This window comes from Uranotaenia lowii, unplaced genomic scaffold (genome assembly GCF_029784155.1).
Source record: "Uranotaenia lowii strain MFRU-FL unplaced genomic scaffold, ASM2978415v1 HiC_scaffold_149, whole genome shotgun sequence".
Classification (NCBI taxonomy): domain Eukaryota; kingdom Metazoa; phylum Arthropoda; class Insecta; order Diptera; family Culicidae; genus Uranotaenia; species Uranotaenia lowii.
Window position 1 is genome coordinate 19029 of NW_026597510.1, and position 23780 is coordinate 42808.

General features: G+C 34.8%; 1 long non-coding RNA gene across 1 annotated transcript; it reads right to left on the reverse strand.

The window, feature by feature from the left end:
• Positions 1 to 293: 293 nt before the first annotated feature.
• Positions 294 to 23723, reverse strand: LOC129759397 (uncharacterized). Its single transcript, XR_008740170.1, has 3 exons — positions 23574 to 23723; positions 8028 to 9593; positions 294 to 464 (listed from the first exon to the last, which is right to left on the reverse strand). It is a non-coding gene; the product is annotated as an uncharacterized LOC129759397 (long non-coding RNA).
• Between the last annotated feature and the right edge of the window lie 57 nt (positions 23724 to 23780).

A 23780-nucleotide genomic window follows, 5' to 3' on the forward strand; every position in this document is an offset into this window, starting at 1 on the left:
CGGTTCACACAGTGGGATAGAGGCGCTTCAGAGCGTTCGTTCTAGATGAAAGGGAGGATCGTCACAAGTGTGCCCGAGAACAATGGCTTCCGATTTTTCGGTTTCCTCCTCGTTTATCCTTCCATGGAAAATCAGAATATGTTTACAAATCATTTAATCAATATAGGTTTCAAAACTGTTAATCAGTAGAATAAGAATAGGGAATCCTAATAATATTTAATAGATATTCAATTATCGATAAACTATCGTTATAACTTATTTTAAATAGACTACCCTTAGACACTTACCGCTTCCAGGTGAATTTTGGGACCTTTCCGCCCAATGGCAGTACTTGGAGAGGAGAAAATGAAAAGCGAACGTATCCGCTTTGATGCTACTGATGCAGTTGCTGCTTCTTGTTGAGGCTAATTATTTTACACACTGTACAACTTAATTCACCAATTCCGATGCAATTTATAGCGAATCTGTAAAATTAGAGAATGAAATAGAAAAGAAAAACATGTTAGAATAAACAGATTTGAATCTTCGGTATGGTTGTGTCTTTCTTTTTTACCAAGTTTTGAAAATTCGCGAATTCTATTTGTGGTAATTTAAAAAAAAAAAAGATGTTTTTTATACGACTCAAATAAATCATTGTGATTAAAGAATGACTTGATAATATGTTTCACACTTAACAATTTATTATTACCCATGATTACACTATGAAACATTTTCGAAGTTTTTAACTGGAAACAACTTTTTTAGATGATTGAAAACTTATTCAGAAGATTGATTTCAGTCACTAGGAATGTTTACACAAATATCTGAATATTCAAAAATAGCTTTTTCAAAAATATTAAAAACGAAATTTTCAAAGATTTTTTAAATATCTTTAAAAATATATAATTGTTGGCCTATTTAGTTATTTAAAGCATCTGAATTGAATTTTTCTAAGCCTGTTTGGCCTGAATGATTTATTTCTGATCTTATCTACCTTACCATCTCGCTGAGAAGCCAAAACAATCTTAGTGAAAAGATTATTTTGGTTTTTTGTTCAAGCTTTGTAAACATGGCCAATGGCAGGAAAAAAGTGTCCGAAAGAATCTAATAGAAATTAAAAACAAAGATTTCATATTCCAAAATTCTCGATCAAATTTTTTACATTCCAGTAATTTTCGAAGTTTCGGTATTATGAATCTCCTTATTCTTCAATTAATTTCTGATTAAATTTTTTGATATCTTAAACAGGATAGTAAGCGATTTATGTTTTGAAATTCCAAAGTTTTTCCCGGTTAAAAACGATAATTTGTCTCGGTTTATATTATACTGATTTAAATATTCGATATTCATATTCAATATGAATCATGGTGAATACAAAAATCGTTGTTAACCCTCTACTGCATGGACTATGACGCTCCCTGAAAGCCCGGACAAAAAACCCCTAATCAGACCTAGAGTGTCAATTTTACACTCCTCGCTTAAAATCGCTATATAGTTATGAGAATTTCGTAATGTAACTCAAATATATTTCTTAGGCAACATTCAGCTACAACTATTCGTTTTTAAGTTTTTAAAAATTGAAAAAAAAAATTATAATAAAAATGCTTCGAAAAAAGACTATAAGAAATATTCACTTAGTGCTTGAGAAAGCTGAAGTTAGAAGTTAAGTCGTTGACACATTTTCGCATCTTTAGATTTTCAAATAGAAAGCCCAGAACGAATTTTCAACACCATAAATTAGGTGCAAATCGGTTTAGAAACAATAGAGATATTGCGGTTTTAGTCAGGGGTGTCAAATTGACATTCCAAGAACATTAACGGGTAAAAATATCTGGGACGGATTAAGGTTAAAAAGTGTGAAAAATGAGCTTTTTGCGTAATTTTTTTAGATTTCAAATTGCTATAATATTGATGCATTTAAATCGTTTTGAATCTTTTACAGTACTAAATTTAGCAAAAAATGGGAAATAAAAAAACTTCAAGGACATGAACATTAAACCGCTGCAAAAATTGACTTTTTGCTCTCATATGTTTTATCGATGCCTTTTGGGTCAAAAAACCTTAAAATGAAAATTGTTTTTAATTGTTGGTTTTGCTTATTCTTAAGCTTCATTTTTTGGCTAGCATTAGAAAAAGCTAAGAAATTAATGAAAAAAGTTATAACCATAACTTAAAAAAAACGTGTGGACAAAGTTTACAAAAAATCACACAAAATTGATATTTTTCACTTGCACCCTTCTGATCCCAAGAATGACACTTGCACCCCTCTGACTCCAAACAAAATGATCGCATCCTTTTGGAACCTGTATGTAACGAGTATGTATTTTTAGTATGACACTAGCTGTATTGTCTTTGTTCACATATTTGATTTTCTGCGTTTTCGAGCTACAAATTTCTATGCCACTCATAATGAACAAAATTTGCAAGTTCTCCGATCGTAATTCCCAGAATTTGTTGAAAACTTCTAATCTCTCTTCTTCTTTATTGGATACACAAAAATACCTGCATATGTGTTCATCCATTGGAATCAACTGTTTAGCTGGTCGAAGGAATCAACGTACGTTTCCCCTTGGTCTCTTAGCTTTTTCCGCAAGTTGAGTTTCCAGACTGTCTGATTTCGTTGACATTTTCGGGGCCTTGATGAATGGCCAGTTGACTCTCGTTAGCAACTGCAGCAGCAGAGTCTTCTGATTCTCCAAAAGAACCGTTGTTTTATAATGAATACTCGCAATGGTGAAATCAAAATCAACAATTTTTATTGCGCGATTTATTAAGGGACAACTTTACTATTCTATGGTCGACTATCTAATCCTTTATTTAATTTTTTCCTGTTCTGACGAAAACTATTTGCGCCAAATTTTAGCATCATATTGCCGAAGTAGTATTGGTTGGGAGGGTCACATTTTCACTTATTGAATCGGTTTGATCTAACTGGTCGAAATTAATTGGCGATAATAATCAATGCACTACTTATCCTTTGAATTACTTAACAACCGTGGATGTTTAATTTTTCTTTTTTGGTCCAATTCTACCAGGCCCTTTTTCATAAATGTTATGTAAATATTCCTTAAAAGACTTAATGTTATTTTTGGTAAAATATTTTCCGACAACGACTCATCTGAACTTTCCGAAGTTTCAGTTTGTTCCGTGGAATAGTATGTGACATCATGATCAGAACCTGTCGAAAAATCTTAATCCTCTGAGCTTTCATCTGAGATAGATATATTTGACAAAACATTGTTGTTAAACCTTTTAGAATTTTTCGTATACATGACAATGAGGTTTTTCATGTTTATTAACCTGCCGACGAAGTTTCATCTGAATCTATTTTTATCACTTCTCTATCTAGGGACTTTGGATTATCCTGGTCAGAACCAGTAGGAAATCCTAAAAAGTTGGAGCTAGATGATGATTCCATGTTAGTTTCACTGTTTGTTTTCAGCCTGCAAGATTAATCCAAGTGCACTTGCACCCTTCTGACACCAAACGAAACAGCATTTTCATTAACACGTTATTTTTAAAACAGCTTAAAAATATCGAAATATTTTTTTTCGACCTGTGTCTTCTACAGAATGTTAATCTATACTTTAAATTTCCAAAAAACAGTTTATCTCAGTTTTTATAAAAAATCACTTGCACCCCTCTGATCCCAAGTGCCTCAATTAATGATCTCCCAAATCGACCGATAACTATACCTTTCTGAAAGAAAGGCAAAAAGCGTAATCCATTGAAAAGTGTTAAAAAATAGAACCCTTTGCTAGGTAGGGCTTTAAAAAAATTCATGAAATATTTTTGCCAATGTTAAACATATGAAGCAGTCTTTTGTGATTTTTTTAAAATTTCATCCTACAGTAAAATAGCTTTCGAAAAAGCAGTCAAAACGCTGGAATTAAAAATTACATTTTGGGAAACTTTTTTTTTCTATAACATCGAAAATCTTTTCTAGGGTACATTTGTGCTTTGTTCACAAGAATCAAGTTATTTATAGTTTTCTGAACTTTCAGTACATCTTTGATGATTTATGAATGAAAAATCTTGTTTTCCCATACAAATTTTCATTCCAAAGTAAAACTCGTTGCGCTGATTCGGGACTTAATGAATCGTGTCCGAAATTTTGATCGCTATTTCAGCAGTCAAAACAACCAAAAAGAGTCATGGAATGTGCAAAAATTTATAAATTTCAAATTTTCATACCAAGCTTGCAGCGGTCTTGTGTGTAGAAGAGGGTTAAGCGCTCAACATTTCTAACAACTGTTATAAAAAAAACCAAAAATCAGTAGTTAGCAATTGTTTTGCTCCATGATAAATTTTGCATAAAAGAGTTCGGTTGACATGATCTTGAAATTATAATAGTTTTGGGGTGCTTTTGAGCCAATGAACAATATTCAGTGTTTGAATTTGTCCAAAGCTTAAAATGTGCCACAGCTTAAGTGAGGAAAAATTCGAACAAGCTAAAAACTTTATAACAATACCGAATTGCATAGGTCTAGGGAATAAACTAGCTCGTTATTTTAAGCAATACGACATCAACGTTGTTTTTTAAGCCCTTAGACAAAGTAAAAAACACAATTTTTGCGAAACTAAAGATAAAATTTCCAAAGAAAAAACAGCAAATATAGTTTATGACTTAAAATGTGGAGAATGTAAAAAATCTTATATTGGCAAAACAAGTCAGAAAATATATTATATAGTGAATTCAACAGGGCTGGATTTTAATCTTTTTTTTTGTAACGAGATTTTGTTATTAGTAGAGATGTACGCTGTTGGCCGAATACCGCATATTGACCTTTTCAAGCATTCGACCGAATATTCTGTCGAGTTTTTAATAGAAATACAAAAGCGATTATATCAATTTCCATCTATTTCTTCCGTCTTAATGCTCCTCATGTTCTTGAATGGATTATTTTCAACCAAACGATATTAACAGATGATAAAATACGGGTCTCTTTGATTTTCAAAATGTCACCAATAACTGAAAGGATTTCAGATTACTTTGGTTTATCACCAAAGAAAATGGGTTCCTATGAAATCTGGGACAAAGCACGTCGAAACAGGTGCCAAGAAATTTGAAATTGCTTATTTGATATCGAATTAGATGAAAGTCGAATTTGAGCATGATATCTTCAAAAAAGTTGTTAATATACGATGATATTTAACCTTAAGCTAGGCTTGCCAGATGGTTTTCATAAAAGCGGTACATTTTGAGAAAAAAAGCGGGACACAGCCGAAAAATCGGGACATTTTTTAAATTTGTTTCAAAAAGTCATGAAATGTATGTACATTGTACCTACACATACGTAAATTGTAAATATATTGTTTTCTACTGTAAAAGTGCGGTGCTTTTTACTTGAGTATAAAGTTCTTTAAATCGATAATGGAGGCGTAGTTCAGTTGATATAACATCTGCTTTCCGAGTCAAACGTCTATGCTTCCAAATCCAGGCGTAAACAGCAAACAAAGTTGAAGTTTTCAAAGCCCTACCGTTGTTAAAAAAGTGCGAATGACACAAAGACGTTGAACATTGATTAAAACAAAAATTAAATCAAAGATGAAAAAATTATCAGCATTAGCAGCGGTTTTTTTGTTTTTAAAAATGTCAAGATATTTTTTTGATCCTTACCATACTTGCGATTGAATGTCATGCTTGGAAAAGACTTTCATTAGGCAATTCAGCTTACATTTTAAACAAATAAATCAATTTTGTTTTTATACATACTTAATTCAGATGTACAATGTAGGTATTTACTGATTTTTTTTTTAATGTTCTTAAGGTTGAAATTTCTGGTTTTGAAAAGAGTTTCATTATATTTATTACAATTTTTTTTTCACTGTATAAGTCACGTAAGCTTCGTCCCAAGATTGAGAAGCTTTTAAATAATAAAAATCGAATGAACCATTCTCCAGAATCCATTTTTGTGCGAAATCATTGTGTCATTATTAGTAATCTACCACAAGCATTACCCAAAATGAGAACTCTTTGGTAGTATTTTTCTAAATACTGAAAAGCTATAAGTTCCGCCATGCAGCGAATAGTTATTTATGCTACAAGTTGCATGAAGTAGATTTTAAATTTAAATTTTTAAATCGTAAATTTATCCAATGAGAGTAACTGAGTCGGATAATTACGTCGAGTGCTAGAAAAATCGAGTTTTGCAACGAGTTGCATACACAATTTTATGCAAATTCGAAAAAATTCCTTGGAAATACATTTATTAACAAACAAGAAGAGCATCTCAACAAATAACAACATGTGGTTGACCATGCAAACAACCAAAAATTCATGATCAAGTAGGTTGTGAAGTGCACTTTTCGATACTGTTTTCAGTGTCCAAATGTTCACTTTTCAACACTGAATTGCATAAACGTTATTTTGAATAAAAAAAATGCCATTTAATATTGATTTACATCTGATTTCCATCAGTTTAAAAATAGAAAAATAGTATTATTCATATGACCTACTGAAATGGAGCTTGACAAAGAAAAAATGCATAACAAATGATATATGTTTAATAAAAACAACCAGTTCTGCTTACAACTTCAAATGCTGTTTGATAGATTTAAATCTGACATTAAAAAGGAATTGCATAGAATAAAAAGGATCTTATTTGTGTGATGTGCAGTTTTGATAAAGAACACTTGTTTTTTATTTGAAAACTAAGTTGGAAAAACATGGACGGAGAAACATTTTCCGAAAAAGTGGGACATGTCCCGCAATGTATCCATTCTTACCAAAAAAAAAACGCAAAATCTAAAAATTTTTAAAGCGAAATTTTAATGTTTTATTTGATTTTGCAAATGATCGGAATCAACCTGAATCTGAGTAAGTAAAAAATGTGGATGAACGATAATCAAAGTATAAAGTTTTCTGCAGTGAAATATACACGAACACACATAAGATGATTTACTGAAACTATAAGTTTTTGATGATTTTGTAGCTTTTTCAACCTTACTTTTGAAGTTTTTTTTATAAATTGTCCAACATCAGTTGAAACATTGGACAAGTCTGTTATTGTATAAATTTAAAAAAAAATTCTATTTGCCCGAATACTTAGTTCATCTATTCAGTGAGCGGAATATTCGGTACAACTCTAGTTTTTTAAATATACAAACGCATACAGGTTCACAATGAAACTTGATATTTCATCGAAGAGATTCTCTTTTTTTTCACTCAAAGCGTACATCTTTCGAGGATATGATGGAAGGCTAGCATGTTACAAATACTAAAACCACCAGCCCACAAAAAGTGTATTATGTTTTCGGTGACCGGGATTCGATCTCATGACCGTTGGCTTAGAAGACTTGAAAGTAAGGCTAGTAAAAACTTCGTTTGAATCAAATATTGCACTCTTTTTATTTGTTAATTCCCTGATTATGAATCATAACAGGAATTTATTATGTCTAGTGAAATGTAGATGGATGAAATGAGTATAGAGTAGAACTTTCGTGATTTACGTATGTAGAATATTTCTGACAGGATGTTTTTAGTGAAGTCTCTTTTAAAAACACTTTAGTGGGATGATACTGGTTGATCATCTTGCTGTTATTAGTAGGTACTGTGATCAATCACATATTTCATATTGTCAGGTGGAAAACATATCTGATTGAAAGAAATAAGTTCATAAGGTTCTTGTTTATTTTAAAAAATAAGCCATTATTGCTTTTCATGAAACATTTGAACATCAAACTTTAAGGTCTGGAAAATATATTAGGAAATCGTAATCGTAATAATCGAAATCGTAAAAAAATGTATCATGGGAATTAATTTATGTATTCTTCCAGTCAAAAAACTAACGGAATAAAAGCTGTTCTCAAGAAGTCGTACAAAATTATGATTATGAAAATGCATATGGGAAGATTGATAGCAGTCATGGTTATTATATACAGTGTATTTAAGATAACTTATTCAAAAGAGTACAAATTCTACGAAAAAAAATCAAATGTATAACAATCTAGTTTTTTAATTTTTTTGTGTGCATCGAATGCTTCAACTATATATAAAAAAAAGATATGAGGATTAGGGATGTCAAAATTTCTTTGTAGTGACTTACCTTAGAGCTGAAGGGGTCGCGTCGACGGAAGCAACAGTAGTTGAGGAATTCCCCAATCGCTAGTAGTCCGCGTCCTGGGGGGATTGGGCCGTCAAGCAGGCGAGATAACAAAGCAGGCCAAACCGACGAAGACGAGACGCAACTTTTTGTTTCTATGTACCGCCGCCTGTCTGTTTGTTTGACGGGCGCGACGACGACGACTGTATTATTACGAATACACAATTTGTTTGAAAACAAATCGACACACTATACAAACTTTTCCCTCAAACTCGCGTGTGCTGCTGTCGCCCACTCTGAAGCACTCAGCTTGATTTTTTCTTCTTTTTATTGAATAATATTTCTTTATAATTCCCACCCGTCTTGACACTCGCGGTGGATTTCGTATTTTATTCACTCTAGTGAGGGCTTTCCCTTGGTGGATTACTGGTAGCGTGAAACACTTTTCTCCGTGAAATCCCCTTACAACTTGGAACCGGAAGTTGAACGGTTTGGGGTCAGGTTTAAATTTTCTGGTACCAAAGCCGAACCCGGTGAATGAGTCGCCCGGGATTCTTCCGGTAGCTTCGATTAGCCAATCAGAAAAAAAAACTGTGGTCGGACACTATCTCACACAAACACTTTGAGGCGGACGCATATACAACTCACTGCGCCTCTTCCAACGATTATTGGCTCTCGAGCCCCACAAACATCCTTTCTCTTTTTTTTTACTGGGGAGGAGGAGTACGGTATGTAACACAACTTGCTCCTGCTACTTCCTCAGTCGTCTTGCACCTTGCAAAAACCTGGACCAGCAATCAAACCGACCAAGTGTATGCTATTCTTAAGGGTTGCTTCTTCTTCTTGAACCCCAACGAAGCTTGTCAAATTCTATGTCGCTCTTGTTTTATTCTTCGCTTCGCTTCAATTTGAAGATCCGGTTTGCGTCAAGAGATCACCACACACTTTTGCTTCGCAAAACCCACCACAGAACCATCTACCCGGAGGACTGGGTGCCAAACATGAAACAACACCACGCGTAGAGACGCAATCCCCAAACAACAACAGCAGCGTTTAGAAGATTGGCAGAGCTGCTGCTGGGGAGCTCATCGATTGATTCCCCCTGAGCGGAGAGGTCAACACACGAATTCCAGGAAACCAGGTGCAAAAACCTTCTTTTTCTTCAGCTTCGTTTGCCTGGGTTCTCTTGTGGGTTTCTTCTTTCCGGTGTTGTTGGTGTTGCTCGCAAGAATCGCTACCAACCTGAGCTATACTTCTGAAGTAGTGAGCAAGCTCTTATACACTCCGGTTATGCGAAGAACGCGTGCAGATAGTTGCGACTGCAGCGATATATTTATGTACACACTACTCACTACACGAGGAACACGACGAGATCGCGCACAAAATGTCCCGATTCTACCGACCGACGACGACTTCTTCCTACACGGACGTTAACAACCGCAGATGGGTTTCCGAAACGCGCGAAATGGTCGAATTGCAATTGTCTATTACTAACTGTACAACTTTGGGAACGAGTCTATATCAATGGTTCTTCACTTTTGCTCCGTTCCCGAAGAAATAAAACTGAAACTGAAAAATAATCGGCACAGGGTATGGGTTAATTATCTGAGCTGGATCTTCTGGATCGGCCGAATGAACGGGATGGGATCGGAAACGACCCGGGCGGGAGCTGCCACAGACTTGATTCGCTCACGAGTATGCTGCTGCTAGCTAGACGTTATGTATATGTACAACACTCAAACTGTGTCCCTGCTGCACCGTTCCCGTTTCGGATTTTCCACCCAATTTTTCGTTCCGAATATCCTTGGGTGCTCGCTAACAAAACATTCAATTCTCGAGAGCCAAACTTTTCTCGCACAACTATATCCAATATTCACCAGAAATTTATTTTAAAAAAACGTTCGCGAATCCAGTGACAAACCATGGTACGGATATGCGAATATTTATACGAGAAATGACCAGGAAATAACGATATAGAATACAATTTTTACACACTCAAAACGGGAAGATTAGCTCGTCGGTGGAATGGCCGCCCAGATGCGAGATTGACCGTACCGAGTCGAGAGACGATCCTATTCCTGAAGATGAATTTCCGCTGCAAGGATTCCACTGGTTCCAAAACACCGAGATACCGAAAACTACACCCCACGGCGCGGTCTGATTTTCCGTTTTGAAATTATTTATACAAACTTTACCAACTATAATATTCTGTACAAGCGCCGAGACAAGGCAGAGAGATGTGTTACGCCATTTGTTTTTTCGCGACTTCTGTGAACACTCGCCTGTGTGTCGACGACTGACGACGGACGGCTCTCGGGGTTTTCGGTGAGTCTTCTGCTGCTCCTGCTGCTTCTTCTCCGGTTTCCGCAGCGCGTTGTTCGATTCGTTTTCCGTCCGTCGTGCGTCCGATTCTCTACAGTATGGGTGAGCGAGAAGCTACCCAAAGCAACGCGCCTCTAGAACCCATTAGGTATGTCGCTCACCCATGGAACGGGGAAAGACGGAAGATTTTCCGCTCGATGCGTCTGTATTGGTTCTATCCGTTCGTCCGTCGGAAACCAACCCGGCGGCAAGTGTTGCCTCAGCCCAGCCAGAATTCAGTTAGGCATTTTGGTGGTTTTGTTTGATTGCTTTAATCATAATATTATGAGCTTCTTTGCTTTGCGGAGCATACTTCCAGCATTTTAGATTTATTCTCGATCTTGCAAAATCTCTCGATATTGCATACAAAAATTATACAGCTTTTAGAAGAATTTTAGAGGAAACTTTCAAATTCATCCATAAACCATTTTCTCCAGAAATTGGTGGTTATCGCTAAGCGCCCGAAAAGATCATCGCGAGCACGGACATCCTTTTCCAAGTACTTTTTCGGAGTGATCCTATGAGCATTCTTGTAATGGTTGTGCCATCAAATACCTTCTCTTTATCCTTGTAATTTAGGAAACAGTTTCGTTTTTGAATCGCGAATCTTGGCGTCTTTTCTCTACCAATATTTTCAATGAACTCGTTTGCAAATGCTAGTAAGTCTGAGCTGCTACTTTCACCTAAATTGAATGGTTTTAAAAGTCCAAACGGTTCCACCGCTACCACGAAGTGTGAGTTTGGGGCTAATCTGAATAACCAAGAAAGCCCGAACTCAGATTTAACCAAGTGTCAGTCGTCGATAGCATCAAATACTTGTCCCGATCAACATTTCCAACTTCATTCGTTCTGTTTTGTGCCACCGGAATCCGAAAACACTGTTTCAACGTTTGTAGTGATCTGCTTTGAGCATTACCAACAGCTTTCGCAGATGTTCGAAAAGCTTCGTTCCGAGTATTTTGGCATTATTCCAAGTCCTCCGTGCGACATTGATCTGGCATGGCATTATGAAAGACAGCACGAAGTTCGAGTCCGAAGTGGCGTTTTTTAAACGAAACCCTCTTCGGGGCTGGCGAAATACACCTTTGGCCTCTTCGGGCGATTCGATCCTCTCTTCCACTGTGCAGTTGTACATCTTCTTTTTTTTTGGGATTTTAAGCATCCATGGTTTATTATCCCATTGCACATTCATTTTTTTTTTTTAATTCCACATTCACTTTTTCCTGAGGTTTTCATCCTTTAATGATTTATTCCTTTAACCCATCTACATTCCCTTTTTTTCCGGGATTTTCATCCTTTAGGATGATTCATCTCTTTAACCCATCTACTTTCACTCAACCTGATCGATAGCTTGATACTGGAGGGTTCAGTTGGGCTAGCGATTGCTAACATTCATCATTAAATATACCACGGCCGATGACAAAAAAACCACAAAATTGGGCTTCGATAGCCCCAAAGTTGGCAAAACTGAAATCATTCTATGTTTATAGGGGATGGGTGCGCTCGTGATTCCGGTATACAAATTCTCATGTGTTAAGCAGAGAAAGTAAGAGCCTTCACTTCAATTTCATTCCGATTAGCTGTCATTCTTATGGAAATCTGTGTAAGAGTAAAGGGCAAGCTTTATTCTTTTTAGCAAGCCCAAGCCCAATGTACAAATTCATTCAGAAATGCGAATCTGCCGTCGGTTTTGAGCGATTTTATCACGGTTATAGTTTCGATTTTATCACGCTTTTTAAGAAATCATTCAGAAACCATTTCCAGGTCCTAAATTTTCATTCAAGCGTCTTTGTTTATGATATTTTTTATGGTTTATGTTATAGTATATAGGTATCCAATAATATGAAAATGCCATTGAACTGCTTATTTTATTTGTATAGTGTTTAAAATCGTCATTTGGATTCTAAAAACGCTTGTAATAATCGACACAAGGATTTTAACGTCCCGCTGATGCTAGGGTTGTTACTTGTGTTAGTTAGTCGCTTTAAAAAAATTTAACCTTTTTTGGTTATGCAAATCCTATAAAGATGTCGGTGTATTTAAGCGTTTTTGAAAAGAGATAAGTGTCTCTGATTTCTTTGTCGAACTTGTTATCCTTATTGGATAGTCTTTAGTATTGTCTGAATGGATAATTTTGGATGACCAAAATGAAATTCTGCTAGCTTTGTCTGAAAATATGACTAAGATTTCTGTTTCTCTACATATAAAGACAAAAGATTATATGCCCGTAAACCAAATTTTGAGAAACACACTGTAAAAGTAAAAGTTGAGCAAATTTTAAAATATTTTTCGAAAAATATACTTTTAAGTTCATCAAAGGTGTTAAGATTAAAATATTGAAATTTGAAATTAGCAGAAAAAAATTTTTTGATGCTAATTTCGTTGAACTTTTTTTTAAAATCGAAATAAGAGATAACGACTGTTAAATTTCCATAAAAACAAAATAATTCACTTTAATTAGATGTTGACTATCAAATGGATATACAACAAGGTTTTATTTCGAGAAAGAACCTTCAAATTTGCTTTAGAGAAGAGTAATTGGAACTGAAGACGATCCTTTTGTTTAGTAGTCTTTGATAATTACGCCTTATGATCAAAATTTATTGATACAAAACGTTTACACTACTGAAAACATTATAAATTATTGATTAAAGACAGTAAAAATACGTTTTTTGGCTTTCTTACAGAAAGGCATAGGGAACGGTCAGTTGGGGATATCATTAATTAAGGGTCCAAGACCCCACTTTATAGGTACCAATCGACTCAGCTCGACGAGTTACGATGATGTCCGGAAATTTGTATGTTCCATTAAAACGTTCTTAATACATTAACTCCTATTCTAGGTTTCACGATTTTGATGAATTTAGTATCAAAAAATTGGATTTTTTTTCCTGTAGGACTTATCTCAAAACCAAAAAAAAAAACAAAATTGTTTAAAAATTTTCTATTCCATAGAACATATCATGCTTACGTTGGCTTCAAAAAAGGTAGCCATTTGCTCAGCAGCAGCAGCCAGCAATCGCTAAATTAATTACGGAGGCGATCGAAAATTTGACAAAAAGTTCATCAAACAGCAGAGAATCGAACCCACGACATCTAGCATGAGAGTTTAGGAGGCTAACTCCTAGACCACTAGTGAGAGTTGAGAATTGTGGCTCTCAAACTTGAACAGTTTGAAATATTTTGATAGTAAATGAACTCGTTGAATATCAGTTCGCTTATCCTCCAAAAAACGTACTGACCACCTTTTTTTATATTGAGTTTAGTAATTTTTGCTATCGATTTTCTTTAATTTTAATCTTTTTTATAGATTAATCATATATAGTTCAGAAATAAGGAATCCAATATTGTGTCATTTATTTCCAAAGATAATTTACATTCAGTAAGAAAGCCTCCAATCCACTGATAAGTGTATTAAATCGGGTTTTTTATATTGAGTTTAGTAATTTTTGCTATCGATTTTCTTTAATCATAATCTTTTTTATAGATTAATAATAAATAATTCAGAAATAAGGAATCCATTATTGTGTCATTTATTTCCAAAGATAATTGACACTCTGTAAGAAAGCCTCCAATCCACTGATAAGTGTATTAAATCGGGTTTCTACTTTAATTTTTAGTTTCGCCAAATTCACGGTTTCGCCATATTCACGGTAAATTTTTTTTTGACCGTGATAAAATCGAAAAACTACTGTATACAATTTAATATTACATAGTAGCGTATATAAAAGAATTTAACTACGCGGAGCAGCGCACACCCTTCCAACATTGCCAAGACACAATTACTCCACCGGTTACTATTTCTTCAAGAAGTTTTCACCCAAACTTGCTTAATGTAACGTTCAATAAATTTTGAACTTGGTACATGCACTAGAATCATAGATACATTTTTTCCCGTAAAACTCAATCCTCTTTTGAGTATCAATATGAAACTATTGGAAGTTTGGCGGCTTGTAATTGTATTCGTGTGAATCCAAATGAAAAAAAAAAAACTTCTGAGACCCTTAATTAACTCCAGAAATCCTTGAATTTTTATTCCTTCTTTATGTACGCTTCCTGAAAGCAAAGGCAAAAAACTCCTTGATCAGACCTTGAGGGTCAACTCGACACTTCTCGCTTAAAATCGCTATACAGTAGTGTTTCGATTTTATCACGCTTAATTCACCGTGATAATGGCAAAACCGTGAATTTGACGAAACTTGAAATAAAAATGGAAAAATGGCAAATGATTGCTGAATGATTTTTAAAAACAACGTGATAAAATCGAAACAATAACCGTGATCAAATCGAGCGTGAATTTAGCAACTATTGAAAAATTTAACAGTGATAAAATCGAAAAACTACTGTATCTCTCTTGTTTTTCAACCGATTTTTACAAAATCTATAGTTTTAAAAACTGCTTTATGCAACTTAAATATGTATTTCAGACAATATTCAGCTACAACACTTAAGTTTTCCGTTATTCAAAATCTAAGAAAAAAAATCGAAAAAAAATGCTTCAGAAAAAAGACGGATTAGCTACGGAACGCTAAAAAAAATCACTTAATTTCCAAGAAAGCTTACCCGGTTTTATTTGGACTTGCCCAGATATTTGGTGCACATTTTAGGAATGCCCGGATTTCTTCACTTTATTAGCAAAAACGAAAAAAACTCAAATCGAGGAACTATAATTTTTCAATTTTGAGACAATGGGGCTTATTCTGCGACGCGAGTGACGTGACTCACGAAATTCCACTTCTTCGTCCTGACTCTAGAAAATGCTTTAGCAAAGAAATTTGTGTATCGATGAGTTCTGAAGACCAATAGCAGCTCATACGAATGAAAATTTCGAGACTAGAGAGGCTATTTAAGCCAGCAAAACGATATGGAATTTCGTGAGTCACGTCACTCGCGTCGCAGAACAAGCCCCAATCAACGAATATTTTTGGACAAAATAAACATGGACGATTTTAAGGAAACTTAAAATATAATAAAAAATCTGCCGATGTGTGTTAATCGACACACATCGGCAGATTTTTTATTATTTATTAGTATAACGTTTCGAATCTATTTTATATTTATTTTATATTAATTGCCCGGCTTTTGAAATCAACTCCCTGAGTTTGCCAAATTCTCAGTTCAAATAGTCCGGATTTTCCCGGCCTGGATACTTGCGGGAAAAAATCTTAAAACCCTCAGTTAGTGGATATATGTACGTGCGCACAAGAATGGAATTTTTGGAAATTTTTTAAGATCATGACCACAAAAATCTAAAAAAATTGGTTTAAACCCCGAATTTTTTAATCAATGAACCATCAGAATTGTTTAAGTCACACCAGATAAATTTTGAAAAGAGGATTGGAAAGTTGACTTATTTGACATATTTTCGCATCTTTAGATTTTCAATCTCTGCAATCAATCTTTTAAATTTTTGTTTAAAAGGGGTGCTACCTGAGGGCTGCTTCATGCTGAAGTAAATTTTGAAAACGACAGAGAAGCTCACCAATTTGAATATATGAATTTAACTCTTGACCAGATTAAAATGCTATAGATGCTTAATTCAAGACTGAGTAAGCTTTCAAGTGTCATTTCTATGGAACTTTCCATTACTTAAGCATTCGATAAAACATCTTGTTTTTTGTGTGAAATATTTGAAGATGGAAGCTTATGGTGGTAAAAGTTCGAGAAATGAATCCGACCAGTGGCCAACCCAAAAGAAACCCTACTTTTTAGCCTCGGTTCCTTCGAAGAAGCGACGCCGGTAGTTTCCACAACATCACCTGATCTAGTCAAGCTACGTTCCCAGAAACTTTTACCGCAGTTGAAACTATGACTGCGTCCTTAATCATCCGTAAATCGTTTCCTTTTGATTTGGTGAGTCCGTTCTGTATTATTTAATTTTTTTTGTTTATTTATATTCTATAAAGGAAATCACAAACACCATAACCCTATAAAATCATATGATATATCATATAAAGCGTTTGGCAGGGAACTCCACGCTTCATTTCTCCATTGTTCCCGTATTTTTTGCGTTTTTCATCACATGGTTGGCCTGGCCGTAGAAGTATCTGCAATGCATGTTATGTATCAGATACTATGTTGAAAAGAAAAATGAGGAACGCAAGTTTTCCATTTTCCAGGATGCATACAAGTTTTGGCCAAGTTTATGTGAGAAGAAGAACCAGCTACCTACCATTGGTTTAAAATTTTCTATTCCAAAACCATGCAACATCCGGGAAAATTTGAACAAATATCAAAATATTATCCAAAAAATATATGAAAAATTATATGAAAATAATTTTTTTCTTCGAAAGTATCACCAATATTCAATTCGTGTTTGGCATCCGAAAAAAATCGTTTATTTTGATGAATCAAACTTACACAAAGCCGTTTATTTATTCAAAACTAGATTTGAGATTTTTGTTCAATATTCAGAAAAAAAACTAAGCATAACACCGAGCAAAATCCGTTTTTTTTACAATATCCGGACATCCAGGAACGAACTTGTCTTAAAAATGTCATTGAAAATACGGGCAATCTGAAATGCTTAATATAAAGGCTAAAAACGTCTATTAAGTTGGTATCGATTATATTAGTAGAATAGTAGCACCAATAATGGAAAGAAGTCTTTCGGATTGTGCAGGTATCAAAATTCTGCACGAAACTGAATCTGAAAATCTTCGGCATAGAGAGAGAACAAACTTCTTAAGTTCGAAAGATCAGATAGGAAATAAATCAATTTCCAAGATTAAAGAATGGATTCATAAAACAGGAAATTTGAGTTCGAAAGATGGATGTCGCGAAGATCGACCAATCCTAGTTTTTACACCACGATTTTTACATTTTTTGTGGTCATGATTTTAAAAAATTTAAAAAAATGTATCCTTGTTGGCAATGTATAGTTTCTAAAATTCTAACTTCAGCTTACTTGGACACAAAGTGAATTTTTTTAGCATTCCGTAGTTGATCTAACGTCTTTTTTACGAAGCTTTATTTCGGATTTTTTTTTCATAGACTTTGAATAACGGAAAACTGAAGTGTTGAAGCTGAATATTGTCTGAAAACCACATTATGAGGTTTCCACAACTATAAATTTAGTAAAAATCGTTTGAAAAAAAAACAAGAGAATTATAGCGGTTCTAGACAAGTGTGTAAAATTGACACTCCAGGACACTCAATGGGTAAAATTTCTGGGACAGATGAGGGTTAAAAGGGACTAGCACATGTGTCAAAATCGAACGGTTTTTTGGAACGACAATTACAAGGTATTGTCCCTTTCAAAGGACCAATATAATTTAGACGAACACTTGAGCGCTGAAGTGGTCTTGTGGATAGGCTGGCGCGAGTCTGGTAACCCAGGCGTACTGGGTTCGATTCCCGGTATCGGCAAGAAAAACTTTTGGGTTCGAATCCCATAAGTTGCCGATAGGTAAGATGTGTTGCATTGTATAAATAATTATATATTTCAGAGGGAATGCATCTGGGGTAAATCTGAAGAGACTATTGCAAGCGGAGTGGATTGCCAACCATTGTAGGTCTCTGAAGGTTGGATGCCTTCTCTCGACGAACCATCGACCGTGGAAGCCTGAGAAGCAATTCGAAGGCCAAGCCACACAGACATAGGCTGGACCTTGTTACCGATTTTTTTTTTTTATACTTTTTATTTTAAGAGGGATTAACCTTTAGCTTTCACCCTCTGCGTCTTAAAAAATTACATGATACTTATCTTAGATTTCATCGTACAATGCACATCTTTTTAGGTATGTCACTAGTTTGTCTTCACTTTGTTTTTCGTTTTTAAGTATGGTTGCTAGTTCCTCTGATGGTAGTAAATCCTTTCTCTGTAGCGAGTATTTTCTGCAGTCTATCAGTAAATGCTTCACGGTTATTATAACACCACACGTGGAGCATATTGGTGTTTCTTTTCTTTCCAGGATGTATTGATGTGTGATTCTCGTGTGTCCGCTCCTCAGCCTAGTGAGAATTTTCTGCTCTTTCCTTATTCCTTGCTACCGATGGGGGAACCATAACGTTCATAAATGGTGATGAAAAGCAACAACAAAAACAAAATTTAAAAAATATATAGGGGAAAGTCGGGTAAAACGGACACAGCGGGTAAAACGGACACTTTCAATATTTCGAAAATTACAATGTTTCGCACAAATCTAATGATGGGAATATGTTCGTCTAAGTGTATCAACACTTTCGAGCCCCTTTGTTTATTTATAGCAAGCAAGGTCCCACAATAGTAAACAAAACAAACAAAAACTTTGAGGATACATTATCTGATGTAATTTTCTCTCCTCATAAAATAGTTCATAACTCGCGAAATTTTCGAAAATTTCAACCGTTTTCAAAGATAGAGTGATTATTAGGCTTTTTTTTAACCATTCGGAGGAAAATCTGCGAATTTCAGTCCAAGGGCTTAAACATCAAACGTTTTGAAAAAAAAAGTAGCAAAGGCGGGTAAGACGGACACCTCAAGGTGGGGTAAAACGGACACATAAATTTCTCCAGGTATTTTAATTTTTTTCATCGGTTTGTTCCTCCATATGCCTTCAGAAGACCTTGGCAAGAGCAATTGTCGGTCGAAAAGCACTCACCATCTCAAACAAGCCATAAAAAATGTAAAAACATGATCTCCGGTGAAGAAAGCGCCTATAAAATATGATTCGCTTCTGGACTCGGACCAGTTGGTTCCATTTTGGTTGAAAAACGTTTTCAAAAACTTAACTCACAAAAATATCTAATTTTTCAGCAACTTTTGCGGCAAAATGTACCTTTTCTGAGCAGTGTCCGTTTTACCCGACCATTTTTGAAAAGTGTAATTTGCAAGCATGTTTTGAATAGCTATAAAAACGGTCTTGATGAAGGAAATTTACTAATTCCAACGGTTAATGCGTTAGCAAACAACCTAAACTGCCCATCTGCACGAAAACTGCGATGAAAAGAACCATATCTGATTTTCTATTGCGATTTTACCTTAGGGTGTCCGTTTTACCCGACTTTCCCCTATATACATAAGGTTGCCAGAATTTTTTCAATGCGTATCTGGGCCGGACAATCCGGGCATTTTTTTTATAAAAACCTGGGAAAATCCGGGCACTTAATTTCTATATCGAGATCGAAAGTCCGGGCAATATCCGGGCAAGTTTTGTCAAAAACCAGAAATAACTTAAAAAAATCAAGACAAAAGAATTGAAAAAAATTATTTTTTCGTCAACATTCAAAAACAAATTTGAAATCTTCGAAAAATCCTTTCATGATTATTTTTACACAATCTGCTCAACATTTTTTTGTTTTGGTAGCTAAATAAAAAAAAAATAAACAAAAAAAATTATGTTTTTTTGTTCTATTTGCCAAATAAAGTGAAAAACGGGCCAACGGGCCGGGCCGGACTGTATCAAATATCCGGGCAAACCCGGATAAAACCGGGCAATCTGGCAACCTTTTATATACAAATATATAAAGTATTTAAAATATATAATCAAAAAACAAATACAAACAAAATACCAAAAATGACAAAAAATAGCTAAAAATGATGGAGAATGTTAAAAATAGCGAATATGACAAAAAAAAGAAATGTTATAAACAAAATAAGAAAAATGCCAAATTTTTAATTGTAATTTTATTGAGTAACGATAGCCTTCTTTGGTAATACATAAGGTTAAGGAGAGTACAGGGAAAGTATTACACAGGAGAATCAACGTAATCACAACACAAATGTGTCAAAAACATGATATAAAAATATTGAAAATGACTGAAATTGTTGAAAAAAAAACCGTTCGATTTAGGCAACATTCAATTTTAGCAACACAAAATGTTCAAGCGTGTTGCCAAAATGGAGCGTAATCTGTATATTATTCTTGTTATATACATATCTTGTCTTATTTTGATTAGATGTGTAGTTTTATCATGTTTCATATTGTTTTATTTTGTTTGATCTGATTTTATTTTACTTTGTTTAAGTTTTTTTCGACATTGTCATGTCTGTGTTTGTTTTTTTTTTCATTTCATTTTAAAATATTGTATTTTATTTTACCTTGATTTTTTTCTTCTGGTATCATGTTTTGTCTCGTTTTATCTAGATTTACATTTTGTATGTGGTTTCATCTCAGTTTTTTATTTTAGTTTATCTTGCATGTTTTCTTATTGCATGATTTTCGAAATGGGTGTTTACTGATGCAGTAAAATAATATTACTTTGATTCGAATAACACGATTGAACATATTGAGTCTTCCGAAAGATATCACTCATATAGTTAAACAATTTTTTTTAATTGGAAACTTATTTCAATACGAATTCTACTACTATTCTCAATTGAGAAAATGTAGGTATGTCATTGATTAAGACTAAAAAAATCGGAGTTTTCTTAACTGATGAAATAGTAGATACCAATTATTTTCCTTAACTTTATGTAGCATTGAACGAGGTATCGTTACTCAATAAAATTACAATCACAATACCACAAGTCTCTTAAATATGCACAGTACTCGCTCGTTAATCAGACCCTGTTGAGAATAAGGGTGCGTCCGGCTTCCTAAAACGTTCTATTACCGAGGACAGGAACATTATTATGGTCAAAATTTTTGACTATAAACACTATTTTTCATCACAATTATAGATAATATATTATATTATTGAAGGTTGAATAATAAATAGAGAAAAACTGAATCCATTGAGCTTCAAACATACATCTTACAATACTTATATGAAAACAGCTGTACATATAAAGACCCCGTTCGTTTTTGGCAACATTCGATTTCGGCAACATTCGATTTTGGCAACATACGATTTTGGCACATGTGCCAAAATCGAACGATTTTTAGAATCAACATTACCTTTTAGTTTCCGTTATAACAGGACCAATTTCATTTAGACAAACACCATAAATACGTTTTTATGTCCTGAAATGGTGATAAAATGCAACCATAAAAACAAGTTTTTTTTAAAAATTAATTAAGTACTCAAAAATGACAAAAAGATGAAAAAGTCAAAAAGTTATAAAACAAATTCAAGCAAAAGACTGAAAATGATAAAAAAACAACTAAAAAATGATGAAGAACGACAAAAACAGCAAATATGACAAATGAAAACAAACATTATAAACAAAACAAGATAAGTGCAAAATGCAACAAAAACATGATGAAAAAATTTAAAAATTGACTACAAATGGTCGAAAATTAACCAAAAATAACATTTTTGATAATAATAACAGTTATTTTGTAAAAATAACTGAAAAAAAGTTGAGAAAAAAACCGTTCGATTTTGGCAACATTCGATTTTGGCAACACAAAATGAACAGGCGTGTTGCCAAAATCGAACGGGGTCTGTATAGCCTGATAACATATCCGAGCACTATTTAATAAACAATTAAAAAACAAGAAAGCTACCGATTATTAAAATATTTTTTTTAGTTTAAAAAAACTTGATTTTTTTTTTCATTGTTTCAACAAAATGTCCGATTATTCCAAGGAATATTTAAAGAAGGTAGTGTCGAGGCAGCCCTGCTTTAGTATTAGTACACAGTAAATTTTTGCCTCAATTTCCAGCAAAAAAAATTGCTGGAAACGTTCAGCAATCCAAATTTTTGCTGGAAACCAGCAATCGGTTTTCAAATTGCTGGATTTTTCAGCATTCGGTTGTGTTCTTGTCATTTTTGCTGAAAAACCAGCAATCGGTTTTCAAATTGCTGAACTTTCCAGCAATTGATCTAGTTTGCTGGAAAATCAGCAATCGAGTTGTCAAATTGGAATCTGTTTGTTTGTTTGTTTGTTTATTTTATTTGAACGGTCGTTTAACAGCTTAGGTCATTCTGGTCGACGGAATCTGTTTGTTTTCGTACGCTGAAGCAAGGTGAGACTCTATTTTACGAAGTTTGGTTACATTAATATAATTATTTTTATTTTCCTCTATATTCTAGCAATCAATCATCAAGTCAAGGGTGAGTTTAAATTGGACAGGTATATTCCATGAAAGATACTTATCAAACTTTTTTTTTCAGGTGGCGGACGATCAACACTTTGGCATAAAACTGCCACACCTGAACCGGCGTTGGAATAAAAAAATATCATGTTCTTGAAAGTAAATAAATCCCTTATTAAAAAATTGAAAAAAAAAATTGATTTTATAGCTTATTATATGCACAGCCAGTATTAAATATTTAATTTTGAATTGAAATGTACATATGGTACTAAATACAGCCGGTTGTTTTGAAAGAAATGCTGGTTTCCAGCAATCTGGATTGCTGATTTTCCAGCAATTTGTATTGCTGGAAACCAGCATTAACGTTTGCTGTTTTTTCCAGCAATTTAAATTGCTGGAAATTTTGCTGGAAAGTCAGCGGGACAAAAACCAGCAAAATTTTGCTGGTTTCCAGCAAAAAATAATTTGCTGTGTACATACTGCGACGTCACAATCACGAAAAATCTGTTAATTTACTAGGAAATTTGCCTTTTTCGTTGAGATGAGTGACAGTTGCGCGTTTTTCCAAATGGCACAGTTTTGCTTGGAACGGGAGTTGTAGAGCAGATTCAGATCCATTGTAATTAACTTCCGTTGAATAAAACTTAAGAATAACAAAATACAAACCTTTCAAAACAACTGGCAACTCTTCCTCCCAGAAACCCGTTTTGCCGATCAAGCAGTTGTATGCGTGCATTTCCTGTTCACTGACCTGCGAGCTCAGATGAGTTCCCAGGGCCGAGCTCGGCGGTGCGCACACGCATACACACACCCGTGAACCTGTTTCGACTCTCGCGGCGCGGCACTACGGCTCAAAAATTGGAAAATGCGGTGTGCAGCGGATGAAGATGGAACCCGTACGATCTTCCATCCACAAGCTTCTCTGGTTCGATCCCAAGCTATCCTATCACTCTCCCACTGCCCCCGTCTGTCGCACTCTTTCTCACATTCGCTCTCTCAGAACAACGCAACACCATCCATTCCATACACGACACCATACACGAATTAAGGAGGCAAGGCAGCAAAAAAAAATCCGGCGAACGAGAAAATCGTGTTTTCTGCTCACCAGCCCCGGAGTACTAGCAACACCAGACAAAGCAAATTCTCTAGCCACCCGAAGGAAGTGCCTTCGAAAAAAAAAGTTTCTTCACATTCTGCAGCAGCAAACACTGAACCGGCACCAAGATGGGTTTTTCGCACCGGATACGAATCACTGCGACAGCTCCCGACACTTGCACCACTTACCGCTTGATTATTTTCAATATTTACAACACTTTGAAGCGGTTTTCTGAAACAACTGCACCAAAGATGAACGCTAATTACAATCTTACAATTTACATAGCAGTTAGGTCTTGCTACTGGTTGGAAAGCCTCCGAAAGAGTGTCTCTTTTCCTGTCCTTTTTGGATGGGATCGGTACTTTGCTGCATGCAGAACGCAAAAGCCAGAACCT